This window comes from Mirounga angustirostris, unplaced genomic scaffold (genome assembly GCF_029215605.1).
Source record: "Mirounga angustirostris isolate CCGP_5_RB_7025 unplaced genomic scaffold, mMirAng1.0.hap1 SCAF_12, whole genome shotgun sequence".
In the NCBI taxonomy this organism is placed as follows: Eukaryota; Metazoa; Chordata; class Mammalia; order Carnivora; family Phocidae; genus Mirounga; species Mirounga angustirostris.
In genome coordinates, this window is record NW_026991720.1 from 13,302,234 (window position 1) to 13,324,259 (window position 22,026).

Here is a 22,026-nt window from a genome sequence, read left to right on the forward strand (position 1 = left end):
GGGGAAAGAGCTGCCCCGGGGAAAAAGAGTATCCGGCACCCTGCTTTGCAAAACGGGGCCTCCGAGCCAGAAAGAGCGCACCTCCACCATATTCTTTTTGTCTTTTTTCATCCTCCCTGCAGTTTGAAAATCGGGAACGAGGCGTTTCAGTGCCATCTAGTGGGGGAGGGGCGAGCCTCGCTTTCCGTCCCTGGATGCGGCAAGGGATTTGCTGAAAGGAACAGCAGAGCCTGAGCATGTCCGCTCGGTTCTTGGGTGCCCAGCTGGTCGAGAGGCTGTGGGCATGTGCCGTTTGCCCCCTCCTGGTCCCCTGGGTCCCCTAGGACGGCGAGGTGGAGCCAAGGGACTTGGCCACAATGCCTTTTCACCTTCCTTTCTACCCTCCGCCCACCAGTACCCTCTCTCCCCCAACCGTGAAAATGTGGAAACACTTTGTATATGCAGACGATGTCTGAAATTTCTGGAGCTATTTTATTCTGTAAAGCCCAGAGCACTTGTAGGCTAACAGGATGTCTGTGTTTGACCCTAGAGAGGAGGCAGAAAGGTGATATGATACCTACAAGGTCACTCGGCAAGTTGGGGCACATCCAGCATTAGAGCCTCACTCTCCTCATTCCCAGCTCTACCCTCCCCTGAGAACCAGCTGCAAGAGGTGCCTTGGAGACCCCTGGAAGCCCAGGCAGTTATCCATTTGGCAATGAAGGAACCTGTTCATTTTATCCCTGTCTGTCCTCCCTCTTCCATTATTCTGTCCCTTTCTTCTTCCTTTTTAACTTTTTCTCCTGGCCTGAGCCTTAGGCCTGCTTCCCAGGATGTGCCTTGCCCCTCCTCCCATGGTGCTCCTCAGCAGTCCTGTAATTACAGGGCCCTGCTGGGGGAAGGGACCTAAATGGCACACTGTCCTCCTCTTTTCTGACCATCATTAAAATTCTGTTCTGAAATTTTTGTCCTTGGTGACATCCCAAATGCCTTTTAAAGATGTTCATTTGAGGCCTCCTTTGAAATGCAGTTTTCCTGGACAGCCCAACTCCATTTAGGGAGGATCTAGTATTTGGAGCTAAAAAGATGGTGGATTCTTCCTCTAGCCTGTGTAACAAGGGACTTTAGAGTCAACCATACAACAGCGCATGAATCTCTCCTAGAACATTTCCCAAAAAGTAATGGCCAGCTTCTGCTTGCACACTTGCAGTGATAGGGAAATCACTCTCTTGGCAAGCACCCTGTTCCACTGTCAGATGGTGTAAATGGTTAGACAATCCTTCCTGACATTGAGTTTTATCCTAGATCCCTGTAATCCTACCCATTGGCCTTTGAGAAGCCCACAGGTACCTGATTCATCTCCCATGTAATGGTCCTTCTCATACTTCACCTCAGCCATCATGTTCTCCCTAAGCCTTCTTCCTTCCAGGCTAAATGCCCCTTGTTTATTTCCTCCTTGAGCTTACTGCTGCTGGGTTTCTGATTCTTCCTGATTATTAGTGTGTCTTGTATCCAGCAGTGCTCCTTCATCTAACAGCCAAGTCAACCAATAAAGAAAAAAACACCATCACACAGTCAGTTATGTTTTCACATGACCCATGTAAAGTTCTAATAATCCTCACTTTCTCTTCTAGGATCTCTTCTACAACTCATCCCTTCTGAATGCTACCCTAGGATCTTGCCCCAAAATGATATTAAAATCACTGGTTTGCAGTTTCTGAAATCCACATCTTTGAAATTTGGAATTTTATTTGCTCACACACAACCTCCCTCCTTTCTCTAACCAATGTTCACATTCTCCAAGCTTTCTGCAAGGCCAACAACAGATCTGCAGAGATACCATTAAAAGTTCTCTCTGTTTCCTGGGGTGCAGTTCACCCACAGCAGATAGATGCTTTCCTACAATCTCTTCACCCATTGGGAACTGTCTTCAGTTATTATATTTGTTCTACCCTACCCCCTACCTTTAGTCTGAAATCACTCTCCTTGACATTGTCTATTAGAAGCAAAATAAAAATTGATGAAGTGTGTTTTCTCTTTGCCATCTATCAACATGCCATCATTTGCTCAGAGAAAAGGCCTCCTATATATTCTTATTCCTGTTTTCCTAATTAATGATGCGCAACTGGGACATTGATTGAAACCCAAGAGTTATCTTCTACTTTAGGCCTCCCGACAGTCCCCCAAGTGTGTAATATGCTAGTATTTATGCTTCTTTCTACATCTCATCACAGAGCCACATTGGTTTGTTAGGGACTTTACTTCTTTTCTTCCTCATTAGGGTCATTAGAACCTCATTAGGGTCATTAAAGCATTTTCATCTCACCCCTGGGCATCCAACTCCTCTCCTTGCTTTATTTTCTTCTTCTTCTACCACACCATCATGTTAATCTTATATTCTACAGTTATCCTTTACCAAAAATTCTGCAGTAATTTCATCTAGCCTGTAGATTAAAGCTCAAACTCTTTACCCCCTTACAAGGTTTCATAAAGGCTTCAGGCCATTTTCCAAAGCTGACCATCACACTCCCTTAGACACACTCTCTGTTCTAACCAGGCAGCCCTCTAAACATGTTTTGAAAAACCCCCACATTGGCATCATTCCTCTTGCCCATAAAATATTTAACTGCTCTGCTTTTTAAAGTTCTTATAATTACAGGTGCCACATATCAGTAGGTCAAATAAATATCATTTGATCATCTCACTAGAAGCTGAAAAGACAGTCAATTAAAGCCAACAAACATTCTTGATATTTAAAACCTCTTCCTAAACGAGGAATGGTTTATAAAGAATAAGATCGTCTCCTGCATAAAGACGTATTCCAAACTAGTAGGAATAAAACAAATATCACAACAGAAAAATGATCAAAGGTCATAAAAAGAAAATTTACAGAAGAAAAAATTCAAATGGAAAATTAACATATGAAAAAAACCACTCAACCTCCCTAGTAATCAGAGAATACAATTTTTTTAAATACTTCTTTTTTGCCCATCAGAGGGAAAAAAATTTTTACATGTCTGTTAATGTCAAGTGTTGACCATGGCATAAGGAAACATGGTCTCATGCACTGTTGGTAGGAGCATAAACACACAGCCACTCTAGAGGGCAATCTGGAGTAGCTATTAAGATGAAAACTAGATGTTTGTTATGATCCAGCAGATCTACTTCTAGATATCTAGCCTGTAGAAACACTGACACGAGGGGCAAAGAGCATCTTTAGTATGCTGCCCATATCCTAGGGCTTCTACGAGAAAACACCACAAATTAGGTACCTGAAAATGTCAGAAATTTATTGTCAGACAGTTCTAGAGACTGGAAGTCCAACATCAAGATGTTGGCAGGACCATGCTCCCTCTTAAACCTGTAGGGGAGAATACTTCCTTGCCTTCGAGTGTCAAGGAAATCCTTGACATTCCTTGGCTTATCGATGCTTCATTCCAATTTCTGCCTTTGTTACCACATGACTGTCTTTTCTCACAACATCCTTCCACTGTCGCCAAATTTCTCTCTTCTTATAAGGACACGAGTCATATTGGATTATAAGCCTACCCTATTCCAGCATGACCTCATTTTAATCAATTACATCTACAATGACACTATTTCTAAATAAATTTACATTTTGAGGTCATAGGCATTAGGACTTCAACGTATCTTGGGGGGGATGCTATTCAACCCATAACCCCACCTTTCATGTAACAAAGAAGGGAACAGGGGCACCAGGCTGACTCAGTCGGTGGAATGTGCAACTCTTGATCTCAGAGTTGTGGGTTTGGGCCCCACGTTGGGTGCAGAGATCACTTAAGAAGAAAATCCTGGGGTGCCCAGGTGGCTCAGTCAGTTAAGCGTCCAACTCTTCATTTTGGCTCACGTCATGATCTCAGGGTCATGCTGGGCATGGAGCCTGCTTAAGATTCTCTCCTCCTCTCCCTCTGCCCCTCCTCTGCCAAAAATAATAATAAATAAATAAAATTTTTAAAAAGAAGGGGACATAAGAAAACATACCTATATCTGCTTACCTGTGCAAAATGAAAGAGTGATGGAAGAACCAAGAAGCCTAGCAGACAACAGGAGGATGATAGCAGATAACCACTACCACCATTAGGCTGAAGGCAGGCGTGGCCCTAACAGAGAGCTCTGGGCAAGCATACAAATGAAGGCCCGCATCTCATGCGTCTACATGTTTACAGGTGTAAATCAAATGACAAATCGTTAAATAAAAATGTTCTAGCCCTCTACCTTACAAATACCTTTATGATGACAAATTTTCAAATATGTGTAAAGTTATATTCAGGTATGAATAAAATTTGGCAAAATATCAAAGGCACCAAATTAATTATGCTTATTCATGTATTGATGGGCCAGCAATGCACAGGTGAGTAATAAAGGCATTCATAATTCGTAACTTATAATACATATTCATAAGACTTACTTTTCTTGACTTTTATTTCAGAAAAATCACTCTGTTGTTATAATCAAGATTTTCACATAACTTTATGTTCTGTTAATGGTAATGCCAAATGGTTTCTTTTTCTTTGTTTTGAGAGAGAGAGAGTAAGTGATGGCGAGAGGGAGAGGGAGAGAGGGGGCTCGATCTCACGACCCTGAGATTATGGCCTGAGCCAAAATCAAGAGTTGGACGCTTAACCAACTGAGCCACCCAGGCACCCCAGGACTTTCTTTTTAAATGATCTCTGCACCCAACGTGGGGCCCAAACCCACAACCCGGAACCTGACATGGGGCTCGATCTCAGGACCCTGAGATCATGACCTGAGCTGAAATCAAGAGTCAGACGTTTAACCAAGTGAGCCACCTAGGCACCCAATAGTTTTTTTTTTTATTATTAATTTCAATTTGAAGGAACTTCCCTCTACTGAAGCAGTAACACTTCTACTGGAAATGTCAATAAAATTCTTAAAGCAATACTTATATTTGGACTTTTACATATTATATTCAAGCATTGTAACAATCACATATGACAGGTTATTGTTAATGCAAAAAATACTATATTACTTTTATCATATAAATCATTACCACATATATCATGATTTTTACTGTCAAAGTGATATCTAGATCCCTACAATACATATTCAGTTCTTCTTTCAAATATTCCCTTGCTAGAATGAAAACTACCAAAAATCATAGCACATTGCTTAATTTGTTCAAATCTCTCTACAGTCGAGACCATATCTTGATTGATAATGGTTGGAAAATAGTTACTACAAGCATTATTTTGGGATTATTTGTACCTGAATCCTCTTCTTTAAAGTCATAAAACATTTGCTTTTCCTTATTATATTTCCTTATATTTTATTAGAATATCACTTTTGGTTTCAAATGCAGTTTATTTCTACTTAGAAGACTATTTTCTTTACAATTTAAAAAGTATTTTTAATCCCTTAAATTAAAAAAAAACACACATACAAATATTGTGCTTACCAAACAAAAGCATCCCACTTGTCAGTTCACGCTCTGCATCAGTTTTGGATTTTAAACAAGCCTCTAAAAAAAAAATGTATTTTTAATCCCTTTATCTGAGAAATCACCAAACTTAGATCTGCTTTTGTTATACTATTAACAGCAAGCAATAGTTCATATCAAAAAATTGTAGATCACACAAATCTGACATTAATTTTATTTTCCATGAAAGATCACACTTTGCTCTGTATTTGAGGGCTTTTTATTGTTTCATTTAGCTTTCCTAGTATATCTTACATCCTTTCTAAATTAAATTTAATGGCTTTAGTCAGCATTTCCATTGCGTGTCTTAAGTGACTACAAGGTCAAATTAAATGTGTTTTGTCTATGGATAGATTCAAGACATAGAAATAATCTTTGCCTTTCTCCAAAGAACTTCATGACTATTGGCTCAGTTGAGGCCACATCCCTAGTAACAAATTCAAACTACATTCCATATGTGTTATCAAGAATGTTTCTGGATTTTAGGCCAAAACAGAGGTTAGGTCTAGAAATGCACTTATAGTTTAAGAGTAGTATGAATTACAAGCGCATGATATTGCAAAACATGCCTCCGTTACTGTGTGCCACTCTTCAAAATACCTAATTCATGTATAACTCCAGAACCATGAATTGGAACACAAAGGGAAGCAAGAAAATGGATGCCCATCACGGCTGGGAAGTGACACTTCCTGGTTCAAAAATCTACAACACGTGTGCTATCTGGGAGGAAGGGTGTGACAAGTTCATTGTTTCATCTTTTCTTTGATCAAAGCTCCTCCACCCTGAGACCCTTTCCACGCTCCAAAGCAGTATATAACACCAACATCAGCTGCAACACAACCCACAAAGCTTACAGGCATTTAGATGCGGTTGTCTTTTGTTCTGAGGATACAGGGCAAGAGATTCAGAAAAGCATTTCCTTGGGGTCTGTACTACGTTAACCAAGTGCAAATTTCAGTCCCCTGCAGTAGAACAGAGCAGGGAAAATCAAGGAACAAAGCTGAGGGCATAGAGGCCAGGATGGACTGGCACACAATAGATATTCTCATCAAGTCGGGACCAAGACACATGTGCTCTCTCTACCATCACTGTTTAATATTTTGGGGGGTCAAGAGTAGAGCAGGCAACAGAAATTCAGAGTTGCAACAATTGCAAAGGGGAATGTAAAATGAATCTTTTATGTGGATAATAGGACTAAAAACTCAAAAGAATAAACTAAAAATACTCAAGACCAATACATTCCAATATAATAGCAATTGTTAGAAAATATACTGGAAAACTATCCCATATACAACAACAACAAAAAGCCTACCATATACATAAGAATAACAGTTACAAAGAAAGTGAAGGCTTTACATGAAGAAAACTATTAAATTTTATCAAGAGACACAAATACCTGAAAAGATGTAGAAACCCACTATATTCCTGAGTGAAACAACTCAATACTATAAAAATGTCAATGCTTTACAAAATCATTCATAGATTAATGTGGTTCCAATCAAAATCTCAGTAGGTTTTATTGGAACTTGGAAAATAATTCTAAAGCTCATCTGTAAAAAGCTAGTAGTGGGAATAGCTAAGATACTTTTACCTGATAATTACCCTCTCATAAGTATTAAACTATTTTTTAAAGCCACAATATTTTAAACAGTATGGTATCAAACTTAGGGTTGCTGGAGGGGAGGTGGCTGGGGGGATGGGGTAACTGGGTGAGGGGCATTAAGGAGGGCATGTGATGTCATAAGCACTGGGTATAATACAAGACTGATGAATCACTGAACTCTACCTCTGAAACTAATAATACATTATATGTTAATTAATCGAATTTAAATTAAAATAAATAATAATTTTAAAAAGGAAAAAATAATAAACAGTATGATATCCACTTCTTAGACATTGTACTTTCTCCCCAGAAGGCACAAGAGTTTTTTATAAATGAAAAGAATAAGGAACCCAATCTAATCATTCACCAAAAATCATGGCACACATGATTTGTATGAACTTAGACCTCTTAGGGACTACAATTCCACAAAATATGGAAATATGATGAGTGTATAACAGCCTCCCAGGCAGGCTCTGACCAATCTGAGTGCACTGTGATGGTATTTGGCTAATGTGATACCCTGATGTTTTCCAGGCATTGGCCTTCTGCGCCAAGGACTCATGGTCTATGTGGACAGCATCTTGTTCTACTCCATGACCTGACGTATCATGAGTCTGGAGCCTGTAAATCCTTGATCACCAGCTACATCATCTGTTATGGAGTGTTTGTGTCCCCCCAAAATTCACATGTTGAAGTCCTAACCCCCAATGTGATAGTATTTGGAGATGGGCCTTTGGGAGGTAATTAGGTTTAGACGAGGGCATAAGGGTGGTGTCCCCATGATGGCATTAGACATCAGAAAGCTTGCTTTCCTCTCTCTCTGCCACATGAGGACACAGAGAGAAGGTAGTCATCTGTAAGCCATGAAGAGAGTTCTCATAAGAACTCCATCATTCCAGCACAATGATCTTGGACTTCCAGCCTAGAAAATTGTGAGAAATTAAATTTCTATTATTGTTTAAGCCACCTAGTTGATGGTATTTTGTTATGGCAGCCCAAGCAGATTAAGACATCATAACCCCCATAGCAACTCAAAGGGATACAAGTTTGAACCACAATGTGGAGTGTCTCCACCACATCATACCTGATCAAGTGAAATGATCTGCATGTTGCTGGACAAGGTATTAGTAGTTCTGGGATAGGATAGGCCCCAATTTCCCTTCCTAGATGTTGCTATTTCCTGGGATTTCCTGTTTATTACCAGCCATTTTAGTGCTCGTTCTCTCTCTTTTCTCACCTTGATAGCCATGGTGGCTGACCTCATTCATTTCTTCTTCCATATTTCATGTGTGAGTACTCTTCTAGGTTCTTGGAGACACCAGGGAAAAACAAAGAAAGACACCTGACCTCATAGAGCTTATATTCTAGTAGTGGGAGACAAGTAATAACCAACCAAATAAATAAATACATACATACATACGTAAAGTAGTATTGTAGAAGATGATAAATATTATAGGAAAACAATAGAGCAGTGGGTAAGAGTGTTATGGACTGAATGTTTGCACACCCCCAAAATTCGTAAGTTGAAGTCCCATCCCTCAAGGTAACTGTCTTTATAGATAGGGTCTTTTTTAAAATATTTTTTATTAACATATAATGTATTATTTGTTTCAGGGGTACAGGTCTGTGATTCATCAGTCTTACACAATTCACAGCGCTCATCATAGCACGTACCTTCCCCAGTGTCCATCACCCAGCCACCCCATCCCTCCCACCCCCCTCCACTCCAGCAACCCTCAGTTTGTTTCCTAAGATTAAGAGTCTTTTATGGTTTGTGTCCCTCTCTGGTTTTGTCTTGTTTCATTTTTCCCTCCCTTCCCCTATGATCCTCTGTCTTGTTTCTCAAATTCCTCATATCAGTGAGATCATATGATACTTGTCTTTCTCTGATAGACTTACTTTGCTTAGCATAATACCCTCTAGTTCCATCCATGTCATTGCAAATAGCAAGATTTCATTTTTTTTTTGATGGCTGCATAATATTCCATTGTGTATATATACCACATCTTCTTTATCCATTCATCTGTTGATGGCATCTAGGCTCTTCCCATAGTTTAGCTATTGAGGACATTGCTGCTATAAACATTGGGGTGCATGTGCCACTTCGGATCACTACATTTGTATCTTTGGGGTAAATACCCAGTAGTGCAATTGCTGGGTCGTACGGTAGCTCTATTTTCAACTTTTTGAGGAAACTCCATACTGTTTTCCAGAGTGGCTGCACCAGCTTACATTCCCACCAACAGTGTAGGAGGGTTCCCCTTTCTCTGCATCCTCACCAATATCTGTCATTTCCTGACTTGTTAATTTTAGCCATTCTGATTGGTGTGAGGTGGTATCTCATTGTGGTTTTGATTTGTATTTCCCTGATGCCGAGTGATGTTGAGCTCTTTTTCATGTGTTTGTTGGTCCTTTGGATGTTTTCTTTGCAGAAATGTCTGTTCATTTCTTCTGCCCATTTCTTGATTGGATTATTTGTTCCTTGGGTTTTGAGTTTGATAAGTTCTTTATAGATTTTGAATACTAGCCCTTTATCTGCTATGTCATTTGCAAATATCTTCTCCCATTCCATCAGTTGTCTTTTGGTTTTGTTGACTGTTTCCTTTGCTGTGCAGAAGCTTTTTATCTTGATGAAGTCCCAATAGTTCATTTTTGCCCTTGCTTTCCTTGCCTTTGGTGATGTTTCTAGGAATAAGTTGCTGTGGCTGAGGTCAAAGAGGTTTCTGCCTGTGTTCTCCTCAAGGATTTTGATGGATTCCTGTCACACATTTAGGTCCATTTTGAGTCTATTTTTGTGTGTGGTGTAAGGAAGTGGTCCAGTTTCATTCTTCTGCATGTGGCTGTCCAATTTTCCCAATACCATTTGTTGAAGAGACTGTCTTTTTTCCATTGGACATTCTTTCCTGCTCTGTCGAAGATTAGTTGACCATAGAGTGGAGGGTCCATTTCTGGGCTCTCTATTCTGTTCCATTGATCTATGTGTCTGTTTTTGTGCCAGTACCATACTGTCTTGATGATGACAGCTTTGTAATAGAGCTTAAAGTCCGGAATTGTGATGCCACCGGCTTTGCTTTTCTTTTTCAACATTCTTCTGTTTATTTGGGGTCTTTTCTGGTTCCATACAAATTTTAGGATTATTTGTTCCATTTCTTTGAGAAAAGTTGATGGCATTTTGATAGGGACTGCGTTAAATGTGTAGATTGCTCTAGGTAGCATAGACATCTTCACAATAATTGTTCTTCCAGTCCATGAGCATGGAACGTTTTTCCATTTTTTTGTGTCTTCCTCAATTTCTTTCATGAGTATTCTCTAGTTTTCTGAGTACAGATTCTTTGCCTCTTTGGTTAGATTTATTCCTAGGTATCTTATGATTTTGGGTGCAATTGTAAATGGGATCAACTCCTTAATATCTCTTTCTTCTGTCTTGTTGTTGGTGTATAGAAATGCCACTGATTTCTGTGCATTGATCTTATATCCTGCCACTTTACTGAATTCCTGTATGAGTTCTAGCAGTTTTGGGGTGGAGTCGTTTGGGTTTTCCACATAAAGTATCATATCATCTGCAGAAAGTGAGAGTTTGACTTCTTCTTTGCCGATTTGGATGCCTTTGATTTCTTTTTGTTGTCTGATTGCTGTGGCTAGGACTTCTAATACTATGTTGAATAGCAGTGGTGATAGTGGACATCCCTGTCATGTTCCTGACCTTAGGGGAAAAGCTCTCAGTTTTTCCCTATTGAGGATGATATTAGCTGTGGGTTTTTCATAGATGGCTTTTATGATATTGAGGTATGTACCCTCTATCCTTACACTGTGAAGAGTTTTAATCAAGAAAGGATGCTTTGTCAAATGCTTTTTCTGCATCTATTGAGAGGATCATATGGTTCTTGTTGTTTCTTTTATTAATGTATTGTATCATATTGATTGATTTGCAGATGTTGAACTAACCTTGCAGCCCAGGAATAAATCCCACATGGTTGTGCTGAATAATCCTTTTAATGTACTGTTGGATCCTATTGGCTAGTATTTTGGTGAGAATTTTTGCATCCATGTTCATCAGGAAAAAGCAGAACATGCTTTTTGTTGGGGTCTTTGTCTGGTTTTGGGATCAAGGTGATGCTGACCTCATAAAATGAGTTTGGAAGTTTTCCTTCCATTTCTATTTTTTGGAACAGTTTCAGAAGAATAGGTATTAATTCTTCTTTAAATGTTTGGTAGAATTCCCCTGGGAAGTCATCTGGCCCTGGGCTCTTGTTTGTTGGGAGATTTTTGATTACTGCTTCAATTTCCTTAGTGGTTATGGGTCTGTTCAGGTTTTCTATTTCTTCCTGGTTCAGCTTTGGTAGTTTATATGTCTCTAGGAATGCATCCATTTCTTCCAGATTATCTAATTTGCTGGCATAGAGTTGCTCATAATATGTTCTTATAATTTGTATTTCTTTGGTGTTGGTTGTGATCTCTCCTCTTTCATTCATGATTTTATTTATTTGGGTCCTTTCTCTTTTCTTTTTGATAAGTCTGGCCAGGGGTTTATTAATCTTATCAATTCTTTCAAAGAACCAGCTCCTAGTTCTGTTGATCTGTTCTACTGTTCTTTTAGTTTCTATTTCATTGATTTCTGCTCTGATCTTTATTATTTCTCTTCTCCTGCTGGGTTTAGGCTTTATTTGCTGTTCTTTCTCCAGCTCCTTTAGGTGTAGGGTTAGGTTGTGTATTTGAGATCTTCCTTGTTTCTAGAGAAAGGCTTGTATTGCTATATACTTTCTTCTTAGGACTGCCTTTGCTGCATCCCAAAGATTTCGAACAATTGGGTTTTCATTTTCATTGGTTTCCATGAATTTTTTTAATTCTTCTTTAATTTCCTGGTTGACCCGTTCATTCTTTAGTAGGATGCTCTTTAGTCTCCATGTATTTGAGTTCTTTCCGACTTTCCTCTTGTGGTTGAGTTCTAGTTTCAAAGCATTGTGGTCCGAAAATAGGCAGGGGATGATCCCAATCTTTTGGTACCAGTTGAGACTTGATTCGTGACCCAGGATGTGATCTATTCTGGAGAATGTTCCATGGGCACTAGAGAAGAATGTGTAATCTGTTGCTTTGGGATGGAATGTTCTGAATATATCTGTGAAGCCCATTTGGTCCAGTGTGTCATATAAAGCCTTTATTTCCTTGTTGATCTTTTGCTTAGATGATCTGTCCATTTTAACACCTTGTTGATCTTTTGCTTAGATGATCTGTCCATTTTAACACCCTACTATTTTTGTATTATTGTCGATGTGTTTCTTTGATTTTGTTATTAATTGGCTTATATAATTGGCTACTCCCATGTTGGGGGCATAGATATTTACAATTGTTAGATCTTCTTGTTGGATAGACCCTTTAAGTATGATGTAGTGTCCTTCTTCATCTCTTATTATAGTCTTTGGTTTAAAATCTAATTTGTCCGATAAAGGATTGCCACACCAGCTTTCTTTTGATGTCCACTAGCATAGTAAATGGTTTTCCACCCCCTCACTTTCAATTTGGAGGTGTCTTTGGGTCTAAAATGAGTCTCTTGCAGACAGCATATCGATGGGTCTTGTTTTTTTTATCCAATCTGATACCCTGTGTCTTTTGATTAGAGCATTTAGCCCATTTACATTCAGGGTAACTATTGAAAGATATGAATTTAGTGCCATTGTATTGCCAGTAAAGTGACTGTTACTGTATATTGTCTGTGTTCCTTTGGTCTATGTTACTTTTAGGCTCTCTCTTTGCTTAGAGGACCCTTTTCAATATTTCTTGTAGGGCTGGTTTCGTGTTTGCAAATACCTTTAGTTTTTGTTTGTCCTGGAAGCTTTTTATCTCTCCTATTTTCAATGACAGCCTAGCTGGATATAGTATTCTTGGCTGCATATTTTTCTCATTTAGTGCTCTGAATATATCATGCCAGTCCTTTCTGGCCTGCCAGGTCTCTGTGAATAGGTCTGCTGCTAATCTAATATTTCTACCATTGTAGGTTACAGACCTCTTGTCCCGAGCTGCTTTCAGGATTTTCTGTCTCTGAAACTTGTGAGTTCTACTATTAGATGTTGGGGTGTTGACCTATTTTTATTGATTTTGAGGGGGGTTCTCTGTGCCTCCTGGATTTTGATGCCTGTTTCCTTCCCCAAATTAGGGAAGTTCTCTGCTATAATTTGCTCCAATATACCTTGTGCCCCTCTCTCTCTTTCTTCTTCTTCTTCTGGGATCCCAATTATTCTAATGTTGGTTCACTTTATGGTATCATTTATCTCTCAAATTCTCCCCTCGTGATCCAGTAGTTGTTTATCTCTCTTTTTCTCAGCTTCTTTATTCTCCATCATTTGGTCTTCTATCTCACTAATTCTCTCTTCTGCCTCATTTATCCTAGAAGTTAGAGCCTCCGTTTTTTATTGCACCTCATTAATAGCCTTTTTGATTTTGACTTGGTTAGATTTCAGTTCTTTTATTTCTCCAGAAAGGGTTTCTCTAGTATCTTCCATGCTTTTTTCAAGCCCAGCTAGTATCTTTATAATCGTCATTCTGAACTCTAGTTTCGACATCTTACTAATGTCCCTATTGATTAGTTCCCTGGCAGTCGGTACTGCCTCTTGTTCTTATTTTTGAGGTGATTTTTCCTGTCTTGCCATTTTGCCCAGAGGAGAATAGATGAATGAGAGAACAAAATGCTAACTGGGTAACAACAACCCTAGAAAAATATACACTAAACAAGTCAGAAGAGACCTGAAACTTCCAGAAAGTGGTCACTTTTCTGTTCACAGAATTGCTGCTATTCTTTTCTTACAATCTCCTCTTGAGTTTGTAGGTGTTCTGAATGGTTTGATAACTATCTAGCTGAATTCCTGGGACCAGACGAAATTTAGGTCTCCCACTCCTCTGCCATCTTGCTCCTCCTCTCACCTAGATAGGGTCTTTAGGAGGTAAGAGTTTAAATAAAGTCGTAAGGATGAGGCCCTAATCCAATAGGACTGGTGGCCTCATAAAAAGAAGAAGAGAAGGAGGTCTCTGTCTCCACCCCCCTCGATCTCTCTTTTCTCTTGGCCACAGAAGAAAGGCCATTTGAGGACAAAAACAGCCATCTATAAGCCAGGAAGAGAGCCCTTATGAGGAACCTAACTGACGAGCACTTCGATCTGGGACTTCCATTCTCCAGAGCCATAAGAAAATAAGGTTTTGTTGTTTACACCACCCGGTATATGATGTTTTGTTGCGGCACCTGGGAGACTAATACAAAGAGGAGTCATCTCATAAAAGAGAGAAACATGGATAGTCTTTGGAGGGTGCCAGAGAATTTCAAGGGGAGAAAAGCTTATTTACCTACCTCTCTCTTTCTCTCTCTCCCTCTCTCTCTCTCTCACACACACACACACACACACACACACACACACACACCCAGGCTCACCACAGCATAGCCCGGGCTTACCCGGCTAACCCCCAACTCCAGCCTGGCATCGAGGAACCATCTTCCCAAAGAGAGCCTCACGGGTATGAATTTCCATTCCTCCACCCTCTTCCACAGAGGCAGGCCTTGCAAGCACCCCACTTGGGGAAGGAGATTACTTGCCAACAAAGGCCTTTGCTTAGAGGCGTGGCCAGGGCACCTCCCTGTGGGAACTCACACAGTCTGCAGGAGCTGACAGAGACACAGAAAGAAGCTCATTCAGAACAAGCCAGCAAGCCTTTGTCAAGTGTACAATTTCCTGTGTGCCAAGCAGCTAAAACTCACTGGGAGGAGCCCTCTTCTAGAAGGGAATAAAAATAGTTCCTGCCAGAGAGAATCCTCCACCCAAGGCCTCTGTGGTCATTTAACCCCACTGCAGCTGACCCCCACGGTGCAGCATGAACAGCAATCAGAGCTCCACAAACAGCCAGAGGACCTTGGAAATGTAAAATGCTCAAAAAGAACCTATTTTAGGGGCGCTTGGGTGGCTCAGTCATTAAGCACCTGCCTTCAGCTCAGGTCATGATCCCAGGGTCCTGGGATCGAGCCCCACATCAGGCTCCCTGCTCCACGGGGAGCCTGCTTCTCCCTGTCCCCCTCCCCTGCTTGTGTTCCCTCTCTTGCTGGGTCTCTCTCTGTCAAATAAATAAATAAAATCTTAAAAAAAAAAAAAAAAGAACCTATTTTAAGGGTATAATTAGATAAGTACTCCAAAATGAAGGTTCAAATATTTACACTGAAATACTATTTGTAATAGGATTCACAAATGTCCAACAACAGGGGTTAGATGAATAAATCATAATACAGTCATTCAATGGAATGATAAGAAGCCATTAAAAATAGCATTTTAAAGGAGTATTTAAGGGGACACCTGGCGGGCTCAGTAGGAAGAGCATGTGACTCTTGATCTTGGGGTTGTGAGTTTGAGCCCCACGTGGGGTGTAGAAGTTACTTAAATAAAACTTTAAAAAATAAATAAAGGAGTTTTTAAGGATGTAGAAAAATACTCAAGAGATGCCAGTAGGCGCAAAGAGTAGGATATAAAACTGTGGATGAAATATGATCCAAATTTTATAAAGAAAAATCAGTAAGAAAGAAATACACCAAAATGTTAGGATTATTTCTTGATTATTTTCTCTTTAAAGGGTTTTGTATTTCTGGAGTGCCTGGGTGGCTCAGTTGTTTAAGCATCTGCTTTTGGCTAAGGTTGTGATCCCAGGTTCTTGGGACTGAACCCAGCTGTCAAGCCCTGGGTCAGGCTCCTGCTCAGTGGGGAGTCTGCTTCTCCCTCTTCCTATGCCCCTCCCCCCACTCTGCTCTCTCTCTCTCTCTCTTTCCTTTCTCTCTCAAATAAATAAAATCTTTTAAAAAATAAAGTGGTTTGTATTTTCTAGATTTTATATAATGAGCATGTATTACTTGTCTAAAAACAATAGCTATATTAAGATAATAAAATCACTCATGCTCAAACTTTTATGTGTATGATTAATTCTCCCATGCAGCCAGGCTTCCCTAGGTTCCAACTGAACAAATTCATTCAAAAGCACAAATTCATGAAAGAATCACTGACTCCAAAATTAAGTGTTCTCCTTAGAGATAATTCTGCCTCTAAGGGCTTTGAACTGTATATTTTTGCCTTACTCTTTTTGACAGCGAAGATTCTTTTCAAGAGGAAAAAAAATGTCATGGTTTTTCCAGGGTTCTCTGCTCATTGCTTTAAATGTTCCATCTTGTATGACATGTGCAAGCAAAAAGCCATTGCCTCCCTCAACTGGATCATTATGTTTTGATCTGACAGGTATGCACTATAAAGAAGCACAGATGTGGTACAGGACTTTAAATGGTTTTGCCAAGTTTACAAGGTTGACTGTGGAGCGACCTGACAGGTGGGGCTTTAACCTGAGCCAAGTGGGAGTGGTAGAGAGGGTGAGTCACCACCCAGAACTAGAATTACAAGAACAGAATGTAGAATCAAGATAATGGGGCCCAAAATGTCCACAAAATGAGAGAGGACAAATAGCCAAAGAAGAAGCAGGAACTGTGGACTAAAAGCAAGTTTCTGGAGCAGGGCAAGGGTAGTCCTATCAGGAAAACCTCTAGAATCAACTCAGATAACTGGAAGGAGGTCAGGTCAGAAGAAAAGCTATGAGCATCGAGTCCCCATTTGTTGGTTGCCTATTTCATGCCAGACATTGCACGAAGGACTTTTGATTTAATCATCATGACAATTCCATAAGCCAGTATTATCCACATTTATTAGATGAAGGGAGCCACTCAGAGAATGACTTGCCAAAGTTCACCCAACTGGTAAATATTGGGGCAGGGATTTAAATCTAGATAGAGCTAACTCCAAATGCCAATCTTTTGGCACTGCGAATCTGCCACAGACCTGAGCCAAAGTCAGATGCTTAACCAACTGAGCTACCCAGGCACTCAAAGCATCTGACTCTTGATTTCAGCTCAGGTCATGATCTCAGGGTCATGAGATTGAGCCTCGAGTTGGGCTCTGCACTGGGCATGCAGCGTGCTTAAGATTCTCTCTCTCCCTCTCCCTCTGCCCTTCCCCCACCCCACCCTCACCCCTCGGCTCACTCTCGTACTCTCTCTCTCTCAAAATAATAATAATAATATTCCTGACAGTCAACCAACCTAAGAGGAAATAATCTGAGGTAGTAAGATGCACGGCTGTGCATATGACAATAAGTCCATCTGAAGTCAAATTTCCAAATTGGAAAACCTCTTTCTAGGGACCAGACGGGGCTGACAGACAGTTCAAGGAAAATAAAGTTGGTTTAGGCTTTAACAAAACCATATAGCCCTATTTGTAAATCTGAAAAAAAAAAAAAAAAAAACTAGATTGATCAGAGTCAATACTATAAACACCTGTATTTTGAATCTTCAGCATTGTAGTCAAGGCTGTGTGTGCATGTGTATGACTGACTTGTATAAGATCACTTGCTTAGGTTGACGTTAAAATTGACCTCAAAAAGAAACTGATGTCTCTCCATTGATGACAGCAATTACCAGGGTTTATACAAAATGAGACTATGGGGAAGAGGTGGGGACAGGATTCTATGCTGCTCTGTTGTCTACATTTTGCCTGCAGTTTGGAAATACCAAATCTGGCCACTTGAGCACTCTATCAGGGGAAGTTCATTCCAGGTCCCAATATTACCCCCATCAGCAGGGCACTGGAAGACTTGTGACCTTATTCCCTTTAGCTGTGATCTTTTAAGAAGAGTTTCTAGTAGTGGACTCTTGCCAAATCAATAAAAGTTTTTGGTTTTTCTGTTTTGTTTTGTTTTTGCGAGAGAGAGAGCAAGGGTAAGAGGGGCAGAGGGAGAGAGGGAGAGAGAAAATATCTTTTTTTTTTTCAAGATTTTATTTATTTATTTGACAGAGAGACACAGTGAGAGAGGGAACACAAGCAGGGGGAGTGGGAGAGGGAGAAGCAGGCTTCCCACCAAGCAGGGAGCCGGATGTGGGGCTCAATCCCAGGACCCCGGGATCATGACCTGAGCCGAAGGCAGACGCTTAATGACTGAGCCACCCAGGCGCCCTGAGAGAGAGAGAGAGAGAGAGAATCTTAAGCAGGCTCCCCACTGAGTGTGGAGCCCAGACGTGGGGCTCGATTTCACCACCCTGAGATCAGAACCTGAGCTAAAATTCAGAATTGGCTGCTTACCCCATTGAGTCACTGAGGTGCCCTACCAATAAAGGTTTTTAAAGTCATGATTAGTGCTCTTTTCTAGAAAATTTTACAGAAAGAGAGAAGCAAAAAGAAGAAAATAAAACTCATCTGTCAGAATTTTGCTGTATAGACTTTATATGGATGTACAAAATAGTTATTTACAAGTAGATATATACAAAAATCATTCTCCATGTACTATTTTGTCAAATGCTTTCTCTACATGTACTGATATGATCAGATGATTTTTCATATGGAATAAATCCCACATGAATGTGGTGTGTACTTCGTTTTACATGTTGTCAGATTTGATTTAATATATTGTCAAGGATTTTTTCATCAATGTTCATGAGAGATATCAGTCCGTAGTTTTCTCCTAAGTCTTTGTCTGGTCTTGGTATTAGGGTAATACTTGCCTCATAGAGTAAGTTAGGAAGTGCTCCCTCTGCCTCTATTGCCTCAAAGAAATTGACATCACTTCTTTCTTAAATGTTTGGGAGAATTCACCAGTGAATCCATCTGGTGCTTTCTGTTTTGGAAAGTTATGAATTGCAGATTTAGTTTCTTTCATAGATAAAGGCAAAATCAGATTATCTCTTTCTTCTTGTATGAATTTTGATAGATTCAAGGATGTGGTCCATTTCATCTAGATTATCAAATTTGTAAACATAGAATTACTCAAATATTCCTTTAGTCTCCTTTTTTAAAAAAGATTTATGGGGCACCTGGGTGGCTCAGTCAGTTAAGTGTCTGCCTTCCACCCAGGTCATGATCCCAAGGTCCTGGGATTGAGCCCCACATCGGGCTCCCTGCTCAGTGGGGAGCCTGCTTCTCCCTCTCCCTCTGCTGCTCCCCCTACTTGTGCTTTTTCTCTGTCAAATAAATAAATAAAATGTTTTTTTAATTTAAAAATAAAATATTTATTTATTTATTTTTAAAGATTTTATTTATTTATTTGACAGAGAGAGACAGTGAGAGAGAGAACACAAGCAGGGGGAGTGGGAGAGTTGAGAAGCAGGCTTCCCGCTGAGCAGGGAGCCCAATGCGGGGCTCGATTCCAGGGCCCTGGGATCATGACCCGAGCCGAAGGCAGACGCCCAACGACTGAGCCACCCAGGCACCCTATTTATTTATTTTAGAGAGAGAGAAAGAAAGTGTTGGGGGGGAGGGGCAAAGGGAAGAGGAGAAAGAATCTCAAGTGGATTCCAGGCAGAGCACAGAGCCTGACGCAGTGCTCAATCTCACCACCCTGAGATCATGACCTGAGCCAAAATCAAGAGTTGGATGTTTAACCGACTGAGCCACCCAAGTGCCCCTCCTTTATTCTCTTTTTAATATACATAGGGGATCAGTAGTAATGCCCCTCTTTCATTTCTGATATTAGTAATTTCTGTCTTCTCTCTTTTTCTCTTAGTTAGTTTGGCTAGAAGCTTATCTATTTTTATCGATCTTTTCAAAGAACTATTTTTTTATTTCATTCATTTCCTGTTTTCAATTTCACTGATTTCTGCTCTAATTTTATTTTCTTTCTTCTGCTTACTTTATATTTAATTTGTCCTTTTTTCTTAGTTTCCTAAAATAGAAGCTTAGATTATTGATTTTAGATTATTTTGCTTTTCTAACATATGCATTCAATGCTATACATTTTCTTCTAAGCAGTGCTACTACATACTACAAATTCCAAAATGTTATATTTTCAGTTTCATTTAGTTCAAAATATTCTTAATTTCTTGTAAGACTTCTTTGACCCATGTGTTATTGAGAAGTATGTCATTTAACCTCCAAGCATTTCAGGATTTCCCAGCTATCTTTTGGTTACTGATTTCTAGTTTAATTCCTTTGTGGACTGAGCACAGACACTGTATGATGTCTGAGTTTTTTATGTGTTAAGATGTTTCTGTGGCCCAGGATGTGGTCTATCATAGTGAGTGCTCTGTGTGACCTTGAGAAAAAAGTGTATTCTCCTGTGGTTAGATGAATAGTCTATATATGTCAATTATATCATGTTGACTGATGATGATGTTCATTTCAACTAAATCCTGACTCATTTTCTGCCAATTACTGATAGACGGGTGTTGCAGTCTCCAAGTATAATAGTGGATCCATCTGTTTCTTCTTGCAGCTCTAACAGTTTTTGCTGCACATATTTTGATGCTCTGTTGTTGGATATGTGTACATTAAGGACTGTCATGTCTTCTTGGCAAATTGATCCCTTAATTATTATAATGTCTCACATTATCCCTGTTAATTTTCCTTGCTCTGAAATCTGCTTGTCTGAAATTAATATTATATTCCAGCTTTCTTTTGATTAGTGTTAGCATGGTATATCTTTTTCCATCTTTTTAAATCTGTCTTTACTTTTTTTAATATGTCTTTACTTTTAATGTACCTTTTCATCTGTCCACTTTATATTTAAAGTGGGTTTCTTGTAGATAACATGTAGTTGGGTCTTGTTTTTTTTTTTTAAGTCCATTCAGATTATCTTTTTATTTTTTTTAAGATTTATTTATGTATTTATTTATTTGAGAGAGAGAGAGAGAACACAAGCAGGAAGGAGGGGCAGAGGAAGAGGGAGAGAGGACTCCCTACTGAGCAGGGAGCCTGATGTGGGGCTCTATCCCAGGACCCCAAGATCATGACCTGAGGAGAAGGCAGAGGCTGATCCGACTGAGCCACCCAGGCGCCCCCAGACTATCTGTTTTTTAATTGGTATATTTAGACCACTGATGTTCAAAGTGATTATTGACATAATAAGATTATATTTACCATATTTGTTACTGTTTTCTATTAATTACCCTGTTTTATGTTTCTTTTTTGTTTTATTTTGTTTTCTGCTCTTTTTCTGTCTTTTGTGGTTTTATTTGAGCATTTTATATGATTCCATTTTCTCCAGTTTCTTAGTATATCAATTATACATGTTTTTTAACTTTTTTTTTTTAATGTTTGCCCTAGAGTTTAACATATATATTTACACCTAATCCAAGTCCACCTTCAAATAACACTATCCCACTGCATGGGTAATGCAAACATTATAACAGAGTATTCCCAATCCCTCCCTCCCATTCCATATAACATTACTGGCATTCATTTTACTTATCCATAAACTATAATCACCATATGCATTGTTTCTACTTATTATTTTGGACAACTGTTATCTAATAGGTCAATTAAGAAAAAGAAAATAAAGGATTTACTTTACCTTTATTCCTTCTCTAATGTTCTTCCTTTCTTTATGTAGACCTGAGCTTCTAACCTATATCATTTTCTTTCTTCTAAAGAACTTTCTTTTTGGGTGTAGAGATTACTTAAAAAAATCATAGGGGCACCTGGGTGGCTCAGTCAATAAAGCATCTGAATCTTGGTTTCAGCTCAGGTCATGATCTCAGGGGTCGTTGAGTTGAGCCCCAGATTGGGGCTTGAAGATTCCCTCCCTCTGCCCCTCCCCTCACACTCTCACTCTCTCTCTCTCTCTCAAACAAATAAATAAGTCATTAAAAAATCACACAAAAAATAATAACTTCTTTTTGGGGATAATTCCTGAAGAAGCTTTTTTTTTAGGATTTTATTTTTAAGTGATTTCTACAGCCAATTTTGGGGCTTGAACTCACAACCCCAAGATCAAGAGTTGCATGCTCCAACAACTGAGCCAGCCAGGCGCCCCCTAAAGAACCTCTTTTAAAAAGAAGGTGTGTTGGGGTTCCTGGTTGGCTCAGTCAGTCAAGTGGCTGACTTCAGCTCAGGTCGTGATCTCATGCGTCCTGGGATGGTACCCCACGTAGGGCTCCCTGCCCAGCAAGGGAGTCTGCTTCTCCCTCTGCCTCTCCTGCCACCCCCTGCCCCCA